Genomic DNA, 18,472 nt, shown 5'->3' with positions numbered 1-18,472 from the left:
GGACAGGGACTCAAAAAGGGTAGGAATCTGGAAGCAGGAGCTTATGCAGAAGCCATGGAGGGGTGCCGCTTACTGGCTTGCTTCTCATGGCTTGCTCAGCATGCATTTTTATAGAACCCAGGACTACCAGCCCAGAGGTGGCCCCACCCACAATGGACTGGGCTCTCCACCATCAATTACTAATTTTTTTTTTTTTTTTAAAAATGCTCTATAGGCTTGCCTACAGCCCAAGATTGTGGAGACATTTTCTCAGTTGAGGTTCCTTCCTCTCATGTGACTCTAGCTGTGTCAAGCTGACATAAAACCAGCCAGGACAGGGAGGAAGAGAGAGATCAGGGGAGGGAGGAGGGAGGAAGAAAGAAGAAAAAAAAATGATAAAGAAAAAACAGTGCCATCTCTGGAACCAGGGCCTCTTATTAGAAGAAAAACATGCCAAAAGTAGCAGATATCATTTAAGGTGTATCTTCACATTAAAAATAAAACATTTGTTGTCTCATTCCCATAATTTGCAGCATAATAGCACAGTAATCTTCAACACCTAATTATGAATATGCATTGATATTTTAAGACAGAAAACATTACCTTACAGAAGCCTATTTTTAAATGCTTCAGAAAAGTGGGAGAAATAATAAGTTGCTCTCTTTATTAAGAATTAGATGCAATCAAGTGCTTCAGAAATTACCAGGAAGTAAGACAAAGACTTACTGTCCTACTATGAAATAACACTGCATTTTACTACATCCACAGCCCTCCTGTCAATGGATTGGAAAGGAGGTTGGATATGAATAACTAAGAAAACAGAGAAAAGGATGGCAGGCAAGATCTGAGGCAGTGGGGCTGGGGGAAGGCAGGACTAGAACAAGGAAGGAACAGAAAACATTCCTCCCTGCTCAAAATGCCCAAAGTCAATTTGACTGAGTCAACAGTTGATATTGGCACACTGGGAATTGGTTTCAGCTAAAAACGGAGGCGCTTTAGGAGAAGTTTTTATATGGCTCAAAGGGGTGTTTGATAGAAACTTTAAATAACATGAATCTAAGTACAGATTCTGTGCTTTGGGGGAAAAAAACCCACAAGACACTATTTCCCCAGCAATATAGAGCAGTGGGAAGACATATTTGGGAGTAGAACAGTTTGGACTATTGCTAATGTAATAGCAATGAAACCTCCCACTCCACTGCAGTACAACTTTATGATAAAGCTCCGCCCAGAGGATCAAAAAAAAAAAAAAAAAGGTGCTGCATTTACTTTCCAGAAACATGCACACACAATCGGCACACGTTCTTCTCCAAAGCACATAACAGCCCCTTCCCAAGAAGCTTGCTCACGGAAACCTTCACCTTTAGTAATTTCCGAATAGCTCTCATTCCCATTTTTCTGGCTTTCCTGTATTCAGCCATAAATCTGAAAATTCACATTTACTATTTGCTTCCGGATACAGACAACTAATACATATCATGGAACACAGGGAAGAAGAATGGCAACAAGCAAAGAATTAGTCAGAGCAAAACCAAGACCATTGATCCTCTCCTGCTGCTGCAAGACAGCACAAACCTCCTCTCCACACAGGGAATCGCCTAATTGTAGAAAAAAGCATGCTCCCTGCCTTTTACATCAAGGGGATATTTCAGGGGGTACGGCACACTGTCCCCTGAAAATGGGAGCCCTACAGAGGAGTGAGGGCTAACTTCAACCGATGGATGCTGGCAGAAGCCCCACCTCTGTGCACGGCATCTTCTTGTCCTCTCTCCTCCTCTCAAGCCTCAGAGCTCTACTTCCCAAACTGGGGTCACCAGAATAGTATCATCACCATCATTTGAGAATTTATTAGAGATCTGAATAACCTTTGACCTTCAGAATCCAAAACTGTGGATGAAGGACTTGGGAGCCTAAGTCTTCACAGGAATTCCATGGGATTCTGGTCTGAATATACTATCTGTCCATTCATTCTGCCTTCGAACCATATAACATTCAAGGTAAATTGTTGCTAAGCATTTGCATGAGTATACATGTATTAGTCAGGGTTCTCTAGAGGAAAAGAACTAGTCCTCTAATCTGTAGTCTCTGGGGGTCCCTCAAGAAGAGCTCCCCTCTTCAGAGATGGAACTGTTCAGCTTTGGAACACAAGTAACCCAAAAGAAAACAAAATGTGTAAAAGTTATTTTTCCCAAAGGCTTGGAGATCTTAAATGGGGAGGTGAGGAGGGGCAATACTGCCTCTCAGAAGCAGACAGTGGGGGGCGGGTGACAACCAAGAACAGCCATCACAATACTTTTCTGACTAATTATAAGATCCTTGGGGACAAAAACATTCTCTTCCCTTGTCTTGTCCTGTATCCAGGAGTCCCTTGCCTTCATAGAACTAACAAGCAAAAGGAAATATAATGAGCATGCATTCACATTAATGGGAACTTGAGAGGAAACCTTGGGTAGAGCTCTTGCTGAAGCATGACTCTCCCGTTCACCTAGGCTTCCATTCTCCATAACTGTGATCTAAGATTCAGACTCGGGTCCTCTAATCTGTAGTCTCTGGGGGTCCCTCAAGAAGAGCTCCTCTCTTCAGGGATGGAACACAAATCATCCAACAGAAAACAAAATGTGTAAAAATTATTTCCTCAGTTTTTTTTTTGGAGATCTTAAATGGGGAGGTGAGGAGGGGGCAACACTCCCCTCTCAGAAGCAGACAATTGGGGGGGATCACATGAGATGCTTCCTTCGCTACCCTGTGGCTATATATAATGTGGATATAACTTTGCCAATTCTTTTAATAAGAAAATGTTTTTTTTGTTTGTTTGTTTGTTTTTTTTTGCCTTCTGCTTGTTCCATTCATGGAATAAAAGCAAATATTTCCCCTCACACAGAATGACCTCACTGTCCTTGAGCAATGTATAACCAGTTCCTTGGCTAATGATTCCAGTTCTGAGTTTCCTGTTTGAGGCTGGGTGATGGGTCCTGGGGAGGCCTTAATCACAGGGGTATTCCTCAGTGCAGCATAAATAAGCTAAATATGTTCTGTTGGCACGGAGTACAATCCCTACTAAACTGAAAGATCACCCGGGCCTCTGTCTCCTGAACCTGGTGCTTAAAGAAAGAAAAGAAGGAAAAAAAGGAAGGAAGGAAGGAAGGAAGGAAGGAAGGAAGGAAGGAAGGAAGGGAGGGAGGGAGGGAGGGAGGGAGGGAGGGAGGGAGGGAGGGGAGGATGGGAGGGGAGGGGGAGGGGAGGAAAAGGGAGGGGGAGGGGAGGAAAGGGGAGGGGGGGAGGAAAGGGGAGGGGGAAGGGAGGAAAGGGGAGGGGGAGGGGAGGGAAGGGGAGGAGGAGGGGAGGGGAAGGGGAAGGGGAGGGGAAGGGGAAGGGGAGGGAAGAGGAGGAAGGGCAAAAAAGAAAATCACTGCGCACATATGAATGAGGCTCCCTCTAGGTTTCTGTGTTGTTGATTATTTCTCTAATATACAAATCTGCAAGTTTGAAAGTCAGTCTGAGAAGGGCAGGCTCTCCCCAAAAGCATATGGGAACCCTTAAGCCCCTGTGAGATGGTGCATAGGAAAGCGCTCTCTCTCTCTCTCTCTCTCTCTCTCTCTCTCTCTCTCTCTCTCTCTCTCTCTCTCTCCCTCCCTCCCTCCCTCCCCCCCCTTCCTCTCTTCAACAGATAACACAGACAGAAGATGGCCAACTGGTGATCCAGTACTTGACCCTACACTTCCTAGCTTCTACAACTTTGGAAAATAAATACCACCACCAGTGCATGGTATTTCGTTACAGCAGTCCAAGCAGACAAATAGAAGTCTCCATCCTGAACTTTTCAACAACGCTCTCTCACTCGGCCCAAATACTTGCTGAAGGTAAGTCTTTGGTTTGTGTGTGTCAACACATGTATGAATGGAATCACCTGTATGCAGTCTACTAGGACCAGTGGTGGCCTACAGAAGTCAACACCCAAAAGCAGAGGTCCTTTTCATGAAGCAGACATCTTGGAAAGCAAGCGAAAACTGCTAGGTTGGATGAGATGAGGTATGTTCAGGATGACATGGCCAGAGACAGGCAGCTGCTGGACGGGAAATGCACACACTGACACAAAAGACTCCTCAGCTGAAATAAATGTCACCTCCAGCTTGCCGTGAGCTCGGAAGTGAGAAAAAACTCTGAAGATGGCAAATATTAGATTTCTTTCTGACCTAGTGAGAATGGAGAAGGTTCTCTGTTGGAAATTAAGCCATCCAAATGGCTTTTAATTGTAAACAATTTTACAGACCTGTGTGAGGACATGTTTATACCACTGACCCACGGGCTAATGATAACTTTGGGAACATTACCTAAATCTAGGTCTCTGCCACAAACTTCCAGAAAACTTTCAGATTGACAAGGAAGAAGCAGGTTCCTGCCGAGCTCGAAGTTCCAGAAAGTGGCAGTGGTGCCTTTCTCTGTGGCCAGTGAGGCGAAACCATCCCTTTCCTCTGTGGTTCTCGGCCTATGATTAGTTGCCTAAGTGCAGAAGTCATTCCTGAACCGTACAAAAATAGCAGTGGCTTTTTGTCACAGCCAGGCCGAGGCCGCTGCCCTCCAAAGCAGTGTAAAGTCTTGTCTCATTCCCTTCAGTGTCATTAGGGAAAATGGGACCGCACCCTCCCAACAAGGCGCTCCAACCACCATCGCCGCGCCCACAGAGAGCCTCTGCAGTTAAGTGGACTTCTGGTAACTTGATGCAAGGTTGCCAAGTTTTCAGAGGCCCTGCTGTTTGCTAGGAAATCAATTCACCTAAATAAAAGATTCAGTGGTACCCGCATAGAGGAATAATACAGCGTCTGCAGTCATGTGCAGAGCACTTTCGGAGAACAGCTTCGGGCGCTGGTGAGAAGCACAGAGAGATGGAATTCTCCTCACATTTTATTTGCCAATGTTCCACAGTAAATCACCTAAGCTCATGAACAAAAGGCATGATGCACACACAGAACACTGAAGTAATCAGGCTCTCACTAAGTACCAATACAACCTTCCTGTTCTCAATCAACCCGCGGCCAGCACAGTTTGCCCTCATTCCAAGTGTGACAGGGAAAATGCACACATCAACATACTCAAAACCAGAATGGCTCCACATCCTTCCCTCAGAAGCCCTCAAACTCTTGACTTACTTTTACAAGTCATCTGAATATGAAGCACTAAAAGTGAGAATGTTAACTTGAAATGCTCAATAATTGGCATTAAAATTATTTTATGTCATTTGGGTACAATGTATGTGCTTCCAAAAACTTCAAAGCCGGGGGATGCTCAAGCCAGTGTTGAGAACCAGACTTCGGACCCCTAGAACCTAGGTAATATGCTTGACAGGTGTAGCAGGCTGCCTGGAATCCCAGCACTTAGAAGTGTGAGACAGAGCAGGCTGGCTAGCCAAGAGAGCTGTATCCACAAAGTTTTGATTCGAGGGAGAGACTGCCTCAGTGAGTAAGGTGGAATAATAGAGGAAGCTCCCTGATGCAAATCTCATCTACAAGCACATGAATACACCAACATACATGTGAACCTGCATACACACATATACACACCATATATATATATATATATATATATATATATATGCAATAAACACATTTGAATAAAAGTAAATATCACCAATCAAACATGTCCCCATAAAACTTACATTTTCACACTTTCCCTAACAAGGTGAACAATACACCTTAACAATACTTCAGGACTAGGTCTCATGCCAAACGGGAGGTGTAGAAAGCGTATTCTTCCTGATTCAAAGTGAAAGTGCAATGTGTAGAAAGGGATAGTTAATGTGAAGAACGCTTTTTTAAAATAAAGAGCGTCAAGAAAGAAGGAAGTAGGAAAAGAAATGCGGAAACCTCAGCCATTATGCATACACAGCATGACCCTTACAAACACACAGACCCTGGATTGATGCTGAGTCCTGGATTTGAATCCCAGTCACTAACTACATGACCCAGACAAGTCTCACTTTGTAGGGAGCAGAGGAACCTTTAACTCCATGCCAGGCACTAGGCTAGTGCATGCAGTCCTTCTCATTAAACACTTAGCCTAGTGCCTGGCGTGGAGTTGGATTAGTTGGCCCTCATATAGATTTCATTCTTTCAGTCCTGTTCCTCTTGAGAACCCCAACTAATACAAATAGTAAAACTCGGTAACATTACTCCCAACAAATAATTTTATAATATTGGTAGAAGGGGTGTTAAATCATAAAATGGAAATGGGAGAACAAAATCAATTAAGTCCATCCCATATCAATAATTCTGTCTCTAAATAGAAGGCCTGACTCTAATAAAGAGTGTGATTTAGGTATTCTAGTTTGAATATTTATAACAGTCATCATTCTGGATACAGAATACTACATCATAAATCCAAAGTGATAATATAGCGGATGGCGAGGAGCCAGAGACGAAAAGGACAATAGGGAACTGCTGGCTGAGAAAATGGCTGTTGATGGTGGGTGTGGGGACACTGGGGGCTGAAAGGGCTGCTGGGACCATGAAAAGAAGTTCCTTGAGTGATCTGGATCCTTCACACACCCTGATTTCAAACCAAGCACTGAATCACTTCAGTTTTTGCTAGATCCATGTACAGTTCTAGCCATTGGAGCTGGTGACTCAGAATGTGAACTCCTGTGACACCTGGCATCGTCTGGTTTTAGATAAAGACCCAGGCTGAAGTTGCTATGGGATTCCTAAATGACAGAGTTCCTAAGTGCAACATCATCCCACATTTCAACAAAGATTCAAGATTTTAACAACACTTTCTACCGACAATTTCATATTATTGTACGTGGCCTAGACTCTGCCATAGTCAGAAGATGGATCAATGGAATGCAAATATCGCTTCTAAATTATGAAGATGGTATGTTAGATCCCGGCTCCACTGTCCCTTTGATAGATGGGGACAGAAGGCTTTAAAGGAAATGCCCGGGTGATTTTACCTGGACGACTGATTGTACTGAATGCACACTGGAACTTTATCCAACACATGCATACCACTGCATCCATGCCCAGGCTACTAGAGTGCTGTACCAAGGATGTAAGCATGTTGCAGTGGCCTCAAGAGCTGCCTTTTGGAGATGGGGGTCCATTAGATGGAGGTGACCCTTAACATATTCAGTGGGTTTTCCAAAAGGCTGAAAGAAAGTGTCACAATGCAATATTAGAGGTGTTACCTACAGACTCATTCAAGGGGCAGTAAGCGAATCCTTCCTATAGTACATAGACAGCTTCTACAAATGCAGTCATTGCAACTGAGGGTTTTAAGATAGCCACAAGTACATGCATCTCCCTTAATAGTTAGTTTGTATCCAATGATGTAAATGGACACATACATATTTGAAGCAGAGAAAAAGAAAAATGCCCTGCTTGTAAGTGGCTTCAAGGTTACATTCCGTATTCCCTGGCAGCTAAACTACAAGAGGTTTTGACTATCTAAACAATAGTGCTTCTCTGCAAATGAAGTCTCCAGCAATCACAGCCACATTAGAGGAGAAACACAGGACACTTTACTTACAGCCAGTAACATCTATTGAAGAACAAACAGGGCCAAATCTTTGCAAGTCCTTAAAAGAATTGGGACTCACTGATGGATAAGTACTGGCTGTTGCTGATAGTCACTACACCAGACTGTACTATTAGTTAGGGTTTCTATTACTGCGAGGAAACACCATGACCAAAAGGCAAGTTGGGGAGGAAAGGGTTTATTTGGTTTATACTTTCACATGGCTGTTCATCACTGAAGAAGTCAGGACAGGAACTCAAACAGGGCAGAAGTTACAGAGGAGTGCTGTTTACTGGCTTGCTTCCCATGGCTTGCTCAACCCACCTTCTTATAGAACCCAGGACCAGTAGCCCAGGGATGGCACCACCCACCATGCGTTGGGTCCTCCCCCAATGATCACTAAATGAGAAAACGCCTTACAGCTGAATCTCAAGGAGGCATTTCCTCAAACGAGGCTCCTTCCTCTGAGAACTCTGGTTGTGTCAAATTGACACACAAAACCAGGCAGACAGGAACTCTTCTTTAAGTTTATAAATTTCTCTTGAACACTAAACTCTGAGGTTGGGCTGGAGAGCATGTTCATTAGTAATATGGAGAATGATGCCTGGAGAGAAAGGAGACTGTGAGCAAACTCACTGCTTCATTAAAGCAGGACAAGCACTGTCCTTCGTGTGAGCGTGTTCTTACGGTCAAGAACGGACTCCTCAGCTTGCATTTGAGTGACCACATGTGTAGACATGTATCCTTGAATGGAAAGGAAGAATTAAGTTTTAAGAACATTAAGTATTACAACATGACATCTAGAGTGTATCAAACATAGGCTGTTTATTCATTAGTACTCATATATTTTTGGCTATCCAAATGTGTATGAATTATTGCAGAGTTTAACTTGTCCATAGTAATTTGTAAACAGTATTACTGATTAATACCTCTGTATGAAAACAGAAAATATCTCATGTATTTATCTGCAATGCTACAGAGGCCAATATGCACAATTTTAAATCATTGCTGTTTTAAGAAGTTAATGTTTGAACAGTTACCACTATTTTGCATAATTTATTAGTAAAATTGTACATTGTCAAAAATAAATAAATAAATCCAAAATGGCTTAAAATAATGACAGTGTTTATTGTGTCCATGAATCTACAGTCTGGACAAGGACTCAAGATAGTTTACGTCTGTTCCACTCAATGTCAGCTGGGCCTGCTCTTGAGCTGCAGCTGGGAAATCATGTGATAGCCTGCTCATTCACAAATGTGTCCTGTCACCGAAGCCAGGAAAGCAGCTGGGGGCTGGAACAGCTGGGGCTCCTCTGGCATTGCCCTCTGTCATCTTTCCCTATGACCTCTCCTACACGCAGACTCAGAGTATCTGGACTCAGGACTCCGTCATCAGTTTTCCATTGTTGTCAAAAGTACCCAAGACACATTAAAAATTATGGCAGGAGCCCAGTGAGATGGCTCAGTGGGTAAAAGGGCATGCCACCATGCCTGAAGACCTGAATCCAATCCTGGAGACCTACCTAGAAGAAGAGAACTAGCTCTGTTGAGCTGTATGCTCTGTGCTAAGAGCGCCCCTCCCACTATGAAATAAATGAATGTAATTTTTTTTCCCCCAAAGGAAAGTTTCGTTTTTGTTCGTGGAGCTTTCAGCCCATGATCAGCAGAACTGATGCTTTGGACCTGTGCCAGAGCTTATCATGAAGGGCATGATGACAGAGGGAGCTATTTACTTCATAGAATCGGGGAGCGGGGAGCAAGGAAGAAGCTGGGGTCCTCAGAGCCCCTGAAAGTGCACACTGCTAGTGATGATGACGGCTTGTTCTCATCACCACCTCAACACAGCCGAGCCCCAGGTGGGCAAAAGGTCCGTATGGTATGGCTCTTTAGGGGGCACTTGTTTTTAAAATCCATTGAGGGAATGAGGCCCGAGAGGAAGTGGCATTGCCTTTTATGGCGTAGCCTGAGAACTTACACGGTTTCCATCCCACTACATTCTATTGATGTACCTGGGTTTGAGGAACGGGAACACAAACTCCCACTTCCCAATGGAGGCGTGTAAAGCCACACTGCAAGACCTTACAGGATAAACAGGATGTATGGGTGGGACCGCTGTTGGAAAATATCATCTGCCACAGTTACCTAACTCTTCACACAGTATACTGTTGAGGTTTGTGATTAAATGCCGTAGGAACCAAATTTGGCAGGCTAACGGGGATTTGTTTTTTTAAAGTATTGAGGACTCTAAAACTTGAAAGAAAAGGTGGAAGACTGACCTGGAAATGAACCAGAACTGTGAGAGGCTGGGAGGAAGCTGGGAACAGAAGTCAAGAGGCCTTTGTCATCACTGCTGTGACTAAACAGCGGTGTCCCTGGACTCTCGATGTCACTAACAATGAAGACTGAGGTCACTCCGTCTTTGAGCCATTTCCTCACACTCTGAGGTCTCAAGTCATGTATCTGAGCTCTAGATTCCAGGGACACAGTCTGACCCCTTCAGAAAACGAGGCCTGCCTTCCACAAAAGCTCACAGAGCAAAGGTTTCACTTCAAATAAAAACAGAGATGGGGGAGGGAGGGGGACAGCAGCCCAGTAAATGTCCAATACATACAACTAACCAATAATTCATCTTTTTTCTATGAAAGACGCCATTTCCTGGCAACCCAGGGCAATAACAGAACCTGAGTAGTGAGCAGGCTTTAACCTGGAATATAAGTCTTCAATATATCCTTAATCTGTGATGCAAGTTCATGTCTTGAAAGTGACATTTATTAACCTCACTACGACAAGAATTCTACTGGAACAAGGTCCAATTCTAAGCCTATGGACTCCCCCAAACACAGTGTGCTTGCTGTCTTCACTGAGAATGGGGTGCAGAGAACAGGTGAAGGATGGGTGGCAGCCAGGATCTGCCTCCAGCTGTTTTGGATTAGGAAGAAAATCTCCCAAGTGATGACTCAATTGCCAGTTGTCACACAGCATCTGAAGTATTGAATCATTGATGTGGCTGACTGCAGCAGTAAACAGCTCACTGAACAGAACTGGTCATTCTAACATGGGGACAGACACCCCACCAGACCTTACAGCACTCTGACGCTGGCAACAGACTCTCCTGTCCTGCTTTCTTTGGTAGCCAGAAGGGAAGGACTAAGGATTGGTGGGAAGTAAAGACTCACATAAAAGGTAGCTGGGTGGAAGGAAATGCCACTCTGATTTTCTCTTTAAAAAAAAAAAAAAAATCACTGCAAATAACGTCAACACCTTAGGATAAAGACACCATGTAAATCCTTCATAAAAATTTTCAATGTAAATGCTGATAGACAATTAATCCCAAAGCAAGCCCTACAACTAAATACCTTTATACAAATTTTTAAATGTGTAAACTAGTAGCAAATTTAGTGATCTTCTTATATTAAGAATAAATTAAAAGCAGTCAATTTTTTTTCTGTTGCTACTTCTCAGCATTCATTCTGATTCTGTGCCTTGTCATATAAGGGAGCACAAAAGGTCAGATAAATGTAACTTTGGTGAGATCAGGGGACTTGGCTGGAGTGTCATGTTCACGGCTGTAGCCCCTGTTGCTGGTAGAAAGGATACAGCAGGAACTCAATATACATTAATGATAGTAATAATCAACTGGTTAGGATTTGTTTTATTTTCTATTATGTATACAGGAGTGTAGTACCAAGGGAGCCCAGAGCTGTCAGATCCTTAGAGCTGCCCCATGGAGGTACGGGAAATTGAACTCAGGTTCTCTGGAAGAGCATTCTTAACCAGTGAGCCATCTCTCCAACCCCTGGAGAAAAAAAAAATAGAAAAAATAGGCAGCTAATGCCTATAACCCCAGTACTTGGAAGGTTGAGGCCAGACGAGAGGTCAAGGTCAGCCTCGGTTATATGTCAAGTTGGTGGGTACCCTGGGCTATATGAGACTGTCTCAAAAAATATTTTTCTAAACTTAAAAATAATGTAATATAATTTCAGGAGAAAACAACAACAACACATGAATCAATAATATGCAAAGACTTTTACTCTGGGTGTCTGAATGCTATCAATATACTCCCTAAATCTCTCTCTAAAATATAGATGCTTTAATATTTGCTCCCTAAGCCTGACAGCAAATGGCCAAGACACAACACTTCTTAAATCACCGAGTGCTTGCTGGCTGCTGGCTTCGGTGCACACTAAAAGCCCTTATCATCTTTCAGCACTGAAGGAGTGTCTCAGTGTGGGCAATGACTTATTTCTCCAGGAATACTGTACTGAGTCTGAGGAGAAAAGACCTGCATTGCACAGAATAGAGCTTCAGTATTAAATACCAGATGGAAACAACAGATAGCAGAGAGAAGAGATGCTCTAACTCACACACAAAAGTAGATGTTTCCTAACCAGTAGTCATGGTCTAACTTTGCTATTGAATCTACAAGAATCACAGGGAAGGAAACACTTCAATAAAAAGATTCTGAATGACAAATAAATGTAAAATACTCTTCAATATTATAAGGGAAGTGGGGGGTTGGGAAGGAAGGAGACAAGAAAAGAAACACCTTAGGGCCACAGAGCCTGTTAAAACAAAGTGAATCACTCCATTTCAGAACCAGAAGTAACCTTAAAGTAGAAAGAACCAACTCAAAAACCATCCCGAAAGGGTTAAAGAACCTGCAACCCTTTCTGAGTAGTGCTACATACAAACAGAAAGGTAGGTAGGAAAGAAGGAAGGAAGGGGCAGAGGGAGAAGGGGAACACTGTCCACTCAGCCAGTTCCCCATCTGTACGCACGAGGATGAAACAAGAGTGAATATGGAAAGATAAAGACCAAACTGTGCCCAGCTTAAAACAGACATCTGCAAGCCACTCTAACAGGGTAGAGTTATTAGTATATTTAGTCTGTAGCTGGAGAGTTCTTAGTTCACCCACCAAATATGCTTTAAAGACCCCTTCTCTACCTCTGTCTCGACTGTTCAGGCTCAGCTCTGCCACCCTTCGTCAGAGTGGAGAACGGCTCATCCCCAGGCGAGAACAGAAGACTTCGTATGCAGGAAGACCTCCGTGAACGGGCTCACCTTTCCACTCCTGTTCTTCCACAATCCTCAGCTATGTCCCTTCACTCTCTGTGGGTTTTCATTTTGCGGTCCTGTGGTTACGTGATTCTTGATTCTTCCAAACTAGATTCTCTTCCTACTCACGTTCAAAACCTACCCAAAATAGATTCAAGCAGTGCCAAATATAAGAAAATTATTTGTAAAGGTATAACAGCAGACGCTAAAAATGAATATATATGTATGTAATGAATAATAAAAATGAATATATATATATATATATATATATATATATATATATATATATATATGCATGTGCTGGACTAGAACCGGAATAAAATTTTCAAAGCCTCCTAAAATGGGTCTTTGAATTTCAAGCCAACTACTTTGAAGTTTGTGTATTTAAATTTTCAGATTTTTGGATCCAATCAAAGGGTCAAACTATTTAATTTCTGAGAAATTACAGATACACACTCAGTAGACTAGGAAGGTCCCACTTCTCTACCAAGATTTAAAATGAAATCTTTCCCTCGGCCGAGCTCGCTTTTAAAATTATTAATTCAGGATTTGCCAAAGGCTAAAACCATGCTTCCACATTTAAGTGAAATGTTACAGAAGACGAATTTAAATAATCCTCTATTAATTGCTCTGTCTTCAAAAATTATATGTACAGACCTCTCTTATGTGGGAGGCCTTGAGTAAGTCTAATTATTAGCTTCAGAATAGCTAGTGATAATTACAAGGCTTCAGATTTGATGTTGTTAAAGCCATCTGTACCTGCCAAAGCAAAGAAATGACCGCGAACCATTCAAGTTCATGGCTGACCACAGAGGCACAGTAATGTTCCCACCACCTCGTCTGGGCCTTAGCTCACTGTGACATCTTCAATTCTTGATTTACTAGAGATGACTATGCTCTACAATTCCCAGAGCAAGTAACTCTTAATATAATGGCTTTTTTTTAAACGTACAGTAAAATAAAACCCAGTGTCTCTACTGTGAACTAAACAGTCTTGTAATGGTGGTGTTATATTCCCAGAGGCCATTTGGGGGTCAATTGTTTCCTTCATTCTTTTGGAAAGGAAGGGGGTCTGAGTTTTCTAGGGCAAAAGTGTTGCTGCTGCTCCCACCACCTTACAAGATCTGGCCTCATCCCTGATCTAGACGGAGAGGCAGGAGGTGCCAGAAAAAAATATAAGCCCTCTCCTCAAGGCAATGCTAAATTGTGCTGCCACAGATAGATAACAATAGGGACTGCTGCTGTGGATATCTGTATCCTGTGAATGTGTTTCTCTGATTGGTTAATAAATAAAGTGCTGATTGGCCAGTAGCCAGGCAGGAAGTATAGGTGGGACAAAGAGAGAGAGGAATGCTGGGAAGTGGAAGGCTGAGTCAGGAGACATTGCCAGCCGCCGCCATGAGAAGCAAGATATAAAGTATCGGTAAGCCACAAGCCACGTGGCAACTTATAGATTAATAGAAATGGGTTAATTGAAAATGTAAGATCTAGCTAACAAGAAGCCTGCCACAGCCATACAGTTTATAAGTAATATAAGTCTCTGTGTGTTTAATTGGGTCTGAGTGGTTGTGGGCCTGAGCGGGACTGGAGAAAACTCCAGCTGCAGACTGCACTAACAGCAGGTGGTGGACAGGGACAGTAGTCAGGACAGCATGGGATTCCCAGACCAACGGACAAGCCAAGCCCCTCCAGCAGCAATGCCTGCAGCACAGGTCAGGCTTCTAAGACCTAAGCAACTACATTCTTCGACAGTTGTCGTAGGACAAAGCATTTCCACAGCCAGTCATGTTTACAATTATTTGAATTTGATTCATTTATCTTTATTAATTTTTGACACAGGAGCTGATGTATCCCCAGCTGGCCTCCAATTGGCTATATAGCAGTGGAAGACCTTAAACTTCTGATCCTCCTGCCTCAGTATCCTAAATGCAGGGTTTATTGGTGTGTGCCACCAGGCCTAGTTTAAACATCTTTCTTTTGAGTGCAGAAAATGAGCCCAATTTATAAATACACACACACACACACACACACACACACACACACACACACACACACACGGCAGGAATTATGAGAAACTGTAAGTGAAACTATGAGAACTATCAGAAAATAAATTCTATTTTCATGACCCTAACACTGTTTCTTCACATTCTCCTGTCTCTGAGATCACAGGCCATATAACCAATAGGTCCAATAGTCTAAGAAAACACAGTAGGTGTGATGACTTGAAAATGAAATTTGAAACTTCGATAAGACACAAAACAGCATAGATACCGTTAAAAGACAAGGCTGAAAAAGTGTTTAAATGGGCCCAACATACAGTTTCTATCCTTAACAACTAGAAGTTTTTACAAATCAGGCCAAAGCTGAACAGACGGGAACAATAGGCAAGATATGTGAATATGAAATTCACAAAAGAGAATGTCTGTTTATAGTTGTTATTATTACAACTGTAATTTTACAGTCCTGCTTCTCCCTAACGGTCCTGATAATGCACTGACTGGCTGAGGCCGAAGGAAAAGTTAAACAGAAAGCATCGTCGACCCACACCCACCCGTCTACAGGTTCCCAGCACGAGCTTGTTAAAAGCCTCTCACGCACTCGGTCCTATTTGATGAGGAATCAAGGACACACACAGGTGGTCCGGAACAGCTGAAGGCGGCCCACACAAACCACAAAATTCCCGAAAATACAGTTGCTGCCTGTGCTGTTTGAAACTTGCTGGTGTTGGCAGGTGCTGTCCTCCTGCAACGTCAAAAAGGACGGGCCTGCGAAAGAGTGAATAAGCAACTGAGATAAAACCCAGGTTCCAAGCGTAAGGCTCTCTTGTGTGGCTTCTGATCAAAACACATTTCTAGAACCAGTCAGATAAAAGACATACCCCAAGAACCGGGAGATAAGCCATGACGTTCTAAACCCACGGAGGCACCTTACGGGTGAGAAAGTGGGACATCCTTTCATTGAGGCACTGGTGTTTGTCTCCAGCTCCTCGGGAGATTTCTGTGTTGAGTGGCAAGTTTCTCTTCTGGAAAAGCAACCATCAACTATCACATTCAATACATTTGACTCAAAGTACAGAGAGCGTGGTACTACCGGTGAAACATGACTAAAAAGCAAAAATCTGTGTTCTAAAATATGCAGCCAAGCTTTGCCCGCTTTCCTGAAACAGCATTTGCATCAAAAATAAGAAAATCCCTCTTCTCCCAAATTTCAGGTGAGGCCCTGAAATCTGACCCCAATCCTTGGGTTTCCCTGAAATCTTGGCAGGGTATCTTTTTTTTTTTTTTGGTTTTTTCGAGACAGGGTTTCTCTGTGTAGCTTTGCGCCTTTCCTGGAACTCACTTGGTAGTCCAGGCTGGCCTCGAACTCACAGAGATCCGCCTGGCTCTGCCTGCCGAGTGCTGGGATTAAAGGCGTGCGCCACCACCGCCCGGCCCTTGGCAGGGTATCTTGAAGACAAGCCACAGTCCTGGAAGTTGGGTTGCATCTGCTACCAGACGCCTCCCTCACCACAGGATAAACACCAGGACCTTCCTTCTTCAACGCTGGGACCAAAGAATAGACAACAGGCATCACCTGCATATTTGTATGAAGAAAACAGGTCTCCAGCCCCCTTTTAAAGTGTCAGATTAAGCATGCTCACTTTGCTGCGTAGTTTGGTGTTAACTTGACACAAGCTGGAGTCATCTGAGAGGAAGGACCCTCAGTTGAGAAAATGCCCCCATGGGATCAGGCTGTAGGCAAGCCTGTGGGGCAATTTCTTAATTGGTGATTGATGGGGAGGGCTCAGCCCATTATGGGTGGTGCCATCTCTAGACTTTGTGGTTCTGAGTTCTATAAGAAAGCAGGCTGCGCAAGCCAGGGGAAGCAAGGCAGTAAGCAGGACCCCTCCACAGCCTCTGTATCAGCTCCTGCCTCCAGGTTCCTTCCCCGCTTGAGTTCCTGTCCTGGCTTCCTTCAATGATGAACAGTGCTGTGGAAGTGTAAGCTGAATAATTCCTTCCCTCCCCAAGTTGCTTTTTTGGTCATGGAGTTTCATCACAGCAACAGAAACTCTAACTAGGACACTCTGACACTCATGGCTAGGTTACAGAGGACTAAAACAGCATGCCTCCTCCAGTTCCTCAGTACTGGAAGTGTTCTACAGTACCACAGCTTAGATCACGCTTCTCAGCTGCCATCAAATGCACACGCTTCCTCATGGCCTGTTCACAGACCAGCCTGCTCTTTTAAAATTGCCCTTTTTCCCCCTCAATGAGCAAATTGTGATCCAGTATGAGGTCAAATGGTTTAGGTTATTTAAGCTGAATTTTGATAATTTTTATACTATATGTAATATATAGTATATAATTATTAATACAATATATAATTTATATGTATAAATTATGTAATTATATAAGCAAGCCAGGACAGGAACTCAAGCTGGGCAGGAGCACGGAGGCAGGAGATGATGCAGAGGCCATGGAGGAGTGCTGCTTACTGACCTTCTTCTCCTGGCTTGCTCAGGCTACTTTCTTATAGAAGCCAGGACCACCAGCCTAGGAATGGCACTGCCCATAATGGGCTGGGCCTTCCCCCATCAAGTTATATAATACGTACATATATATATAGTTTATATATATGTATATAAAAAATTACACACAAATATGTGTGGGTTGGTTTTTTGTTTTTTGGGTTTTTTTGTGTTTTTTTTTTTTTGGTTTTCTTCCCCCCACTCCCAGGACAAAATTTTCACAACTCATAAGAAAGATGGAAGGGGAAAAGATGAGAAATATCAAGAAAAGTTATCTGCAGAGTAATAATATTTTAGTAGCATCCTAACAGTACAGGAGGGAGAAGAAAACCCAGATGAGCCCTTATGTATTTGCCTCTTAAATCTGAGATAAAGTAATAGAAATAAAAACAGCTTAGCAAGTCTGTTTGCTCTGATGCAAAGACAGAATATAGACCTGATTTTAGGCCAAAGTATCAGATGAGAATCTGACTTTAAAATTCCTGCTATGTCAATTATAAGATTATGGGTACTTTTAAGTGTTCATTAAAAATGCAAAACAACCAGTTTCCAGTAACTGCATATTATTTGCTGATTGCTTTTCTTCTCAGTTCGTTAAGAAGCTGTAAATTGATTCTAAAGAATATAAAAGGCACTAAAAGAAGGCTTTTGTTTGAGTCTCAAAATTACTCTGAGTGACTATGAATTAGAAACAGAGAGGTAATCAAGTGTCATATTAATTGTTCAGAATATCTCGCAAATAAAGATGCAGAACCTAGAACATAAAGGGGGTGAATTATTGGCTTTGAGAAAAAGACTTCCTACTGTTACAGCTTGTTAACAAGGTATCATAAAAACCACATTCCATTTTGTAAGAGACCTTTAAAATTATTCTAGGCTGCAAAACACAAAATTCAAAGGCATCTGATGCCTCTATTACATGATACATATTATCATCTGAAATAGTAAGAATTAAGTAGGAAATATCAGCTGTTCTGAAGGAAATATACAGATGTAATAAAACACAGATATTGTAAAGTTCTGTCCTATTTTTCTAAAGCCAGGCTCCGGTAGGTACAGTAGAGCAAATAGCTCCAGGGCCCTTTTAATTTATAAACCTAGCATGTGCAACCAGCCCACCAGGATTAAAGGCCCAGGATATATCTTCACAGCCATTCTATTTACTGTCAAAGACAGAGAGGAGATTTTATAAGCAGGGAGGCTTGCTGTCTTGAAATTCAGATGAGTTTTAGCCAGGTATCTTTCTAAGCATGGCAGGGTAGGGGTGGGGTGGGAGGTGAATCTCATTTTTTGAATGAAGGAAAAAAAAGTTACCAGCTGTTTCCACTCACGACAAGCTTACTGAGTCTGTAAGTCGATCTTAGATAAACTGGCAAGTGGGTATTCTATGTATAAAAAAAACACCAAAACACATTTTTT

At 42.7% G+C, this 18,472-nt stretch overlaps 1 protein-coding gene and 1 pseudogene across 1 annotated transcript in view; one reads left to right on the top strand and one right to left on the bottom strand.

Annotated features, from left to right (window-relative positions):
* Positions 1 to 18,472, bottom strand: part of Ppm1l (protein phosphatase, Mg2+/Mn2+ dependent 1L) — a 297,332-nt gene that overhangs the window by 165,286 nt on the left and 113,574 nt on the right. The window lies entirely within an intron of this gene.
* On the top strand, positions 3,743 to 7,625 carry LOC128105838 (NEDD8-activating enzyme E1 catalytic subunit-like; annotated as a pseudogene).

Source organism: Peromyscus californicus, unplaced genomic scaffold (genome assembly GCF_007827085.1).
Source record: "Peromyscus californicus insignis strain IS unplaced genomic scaffold, ASM782708v3 Scaffold_9__1_contigs__length_137607984, whole genome shotgun sequence".
NCBI lineage: Eukaryota > Metazoa > Chordata > Mammalia > Rodentia > Cricetidae > Peromyscus > Peromyscus californicus.
The sequence above is the reverse complement of the archived record's forward strand: the minus strand, read 5'-3'. Positions and strand labels throughout refer to the sequence as shown.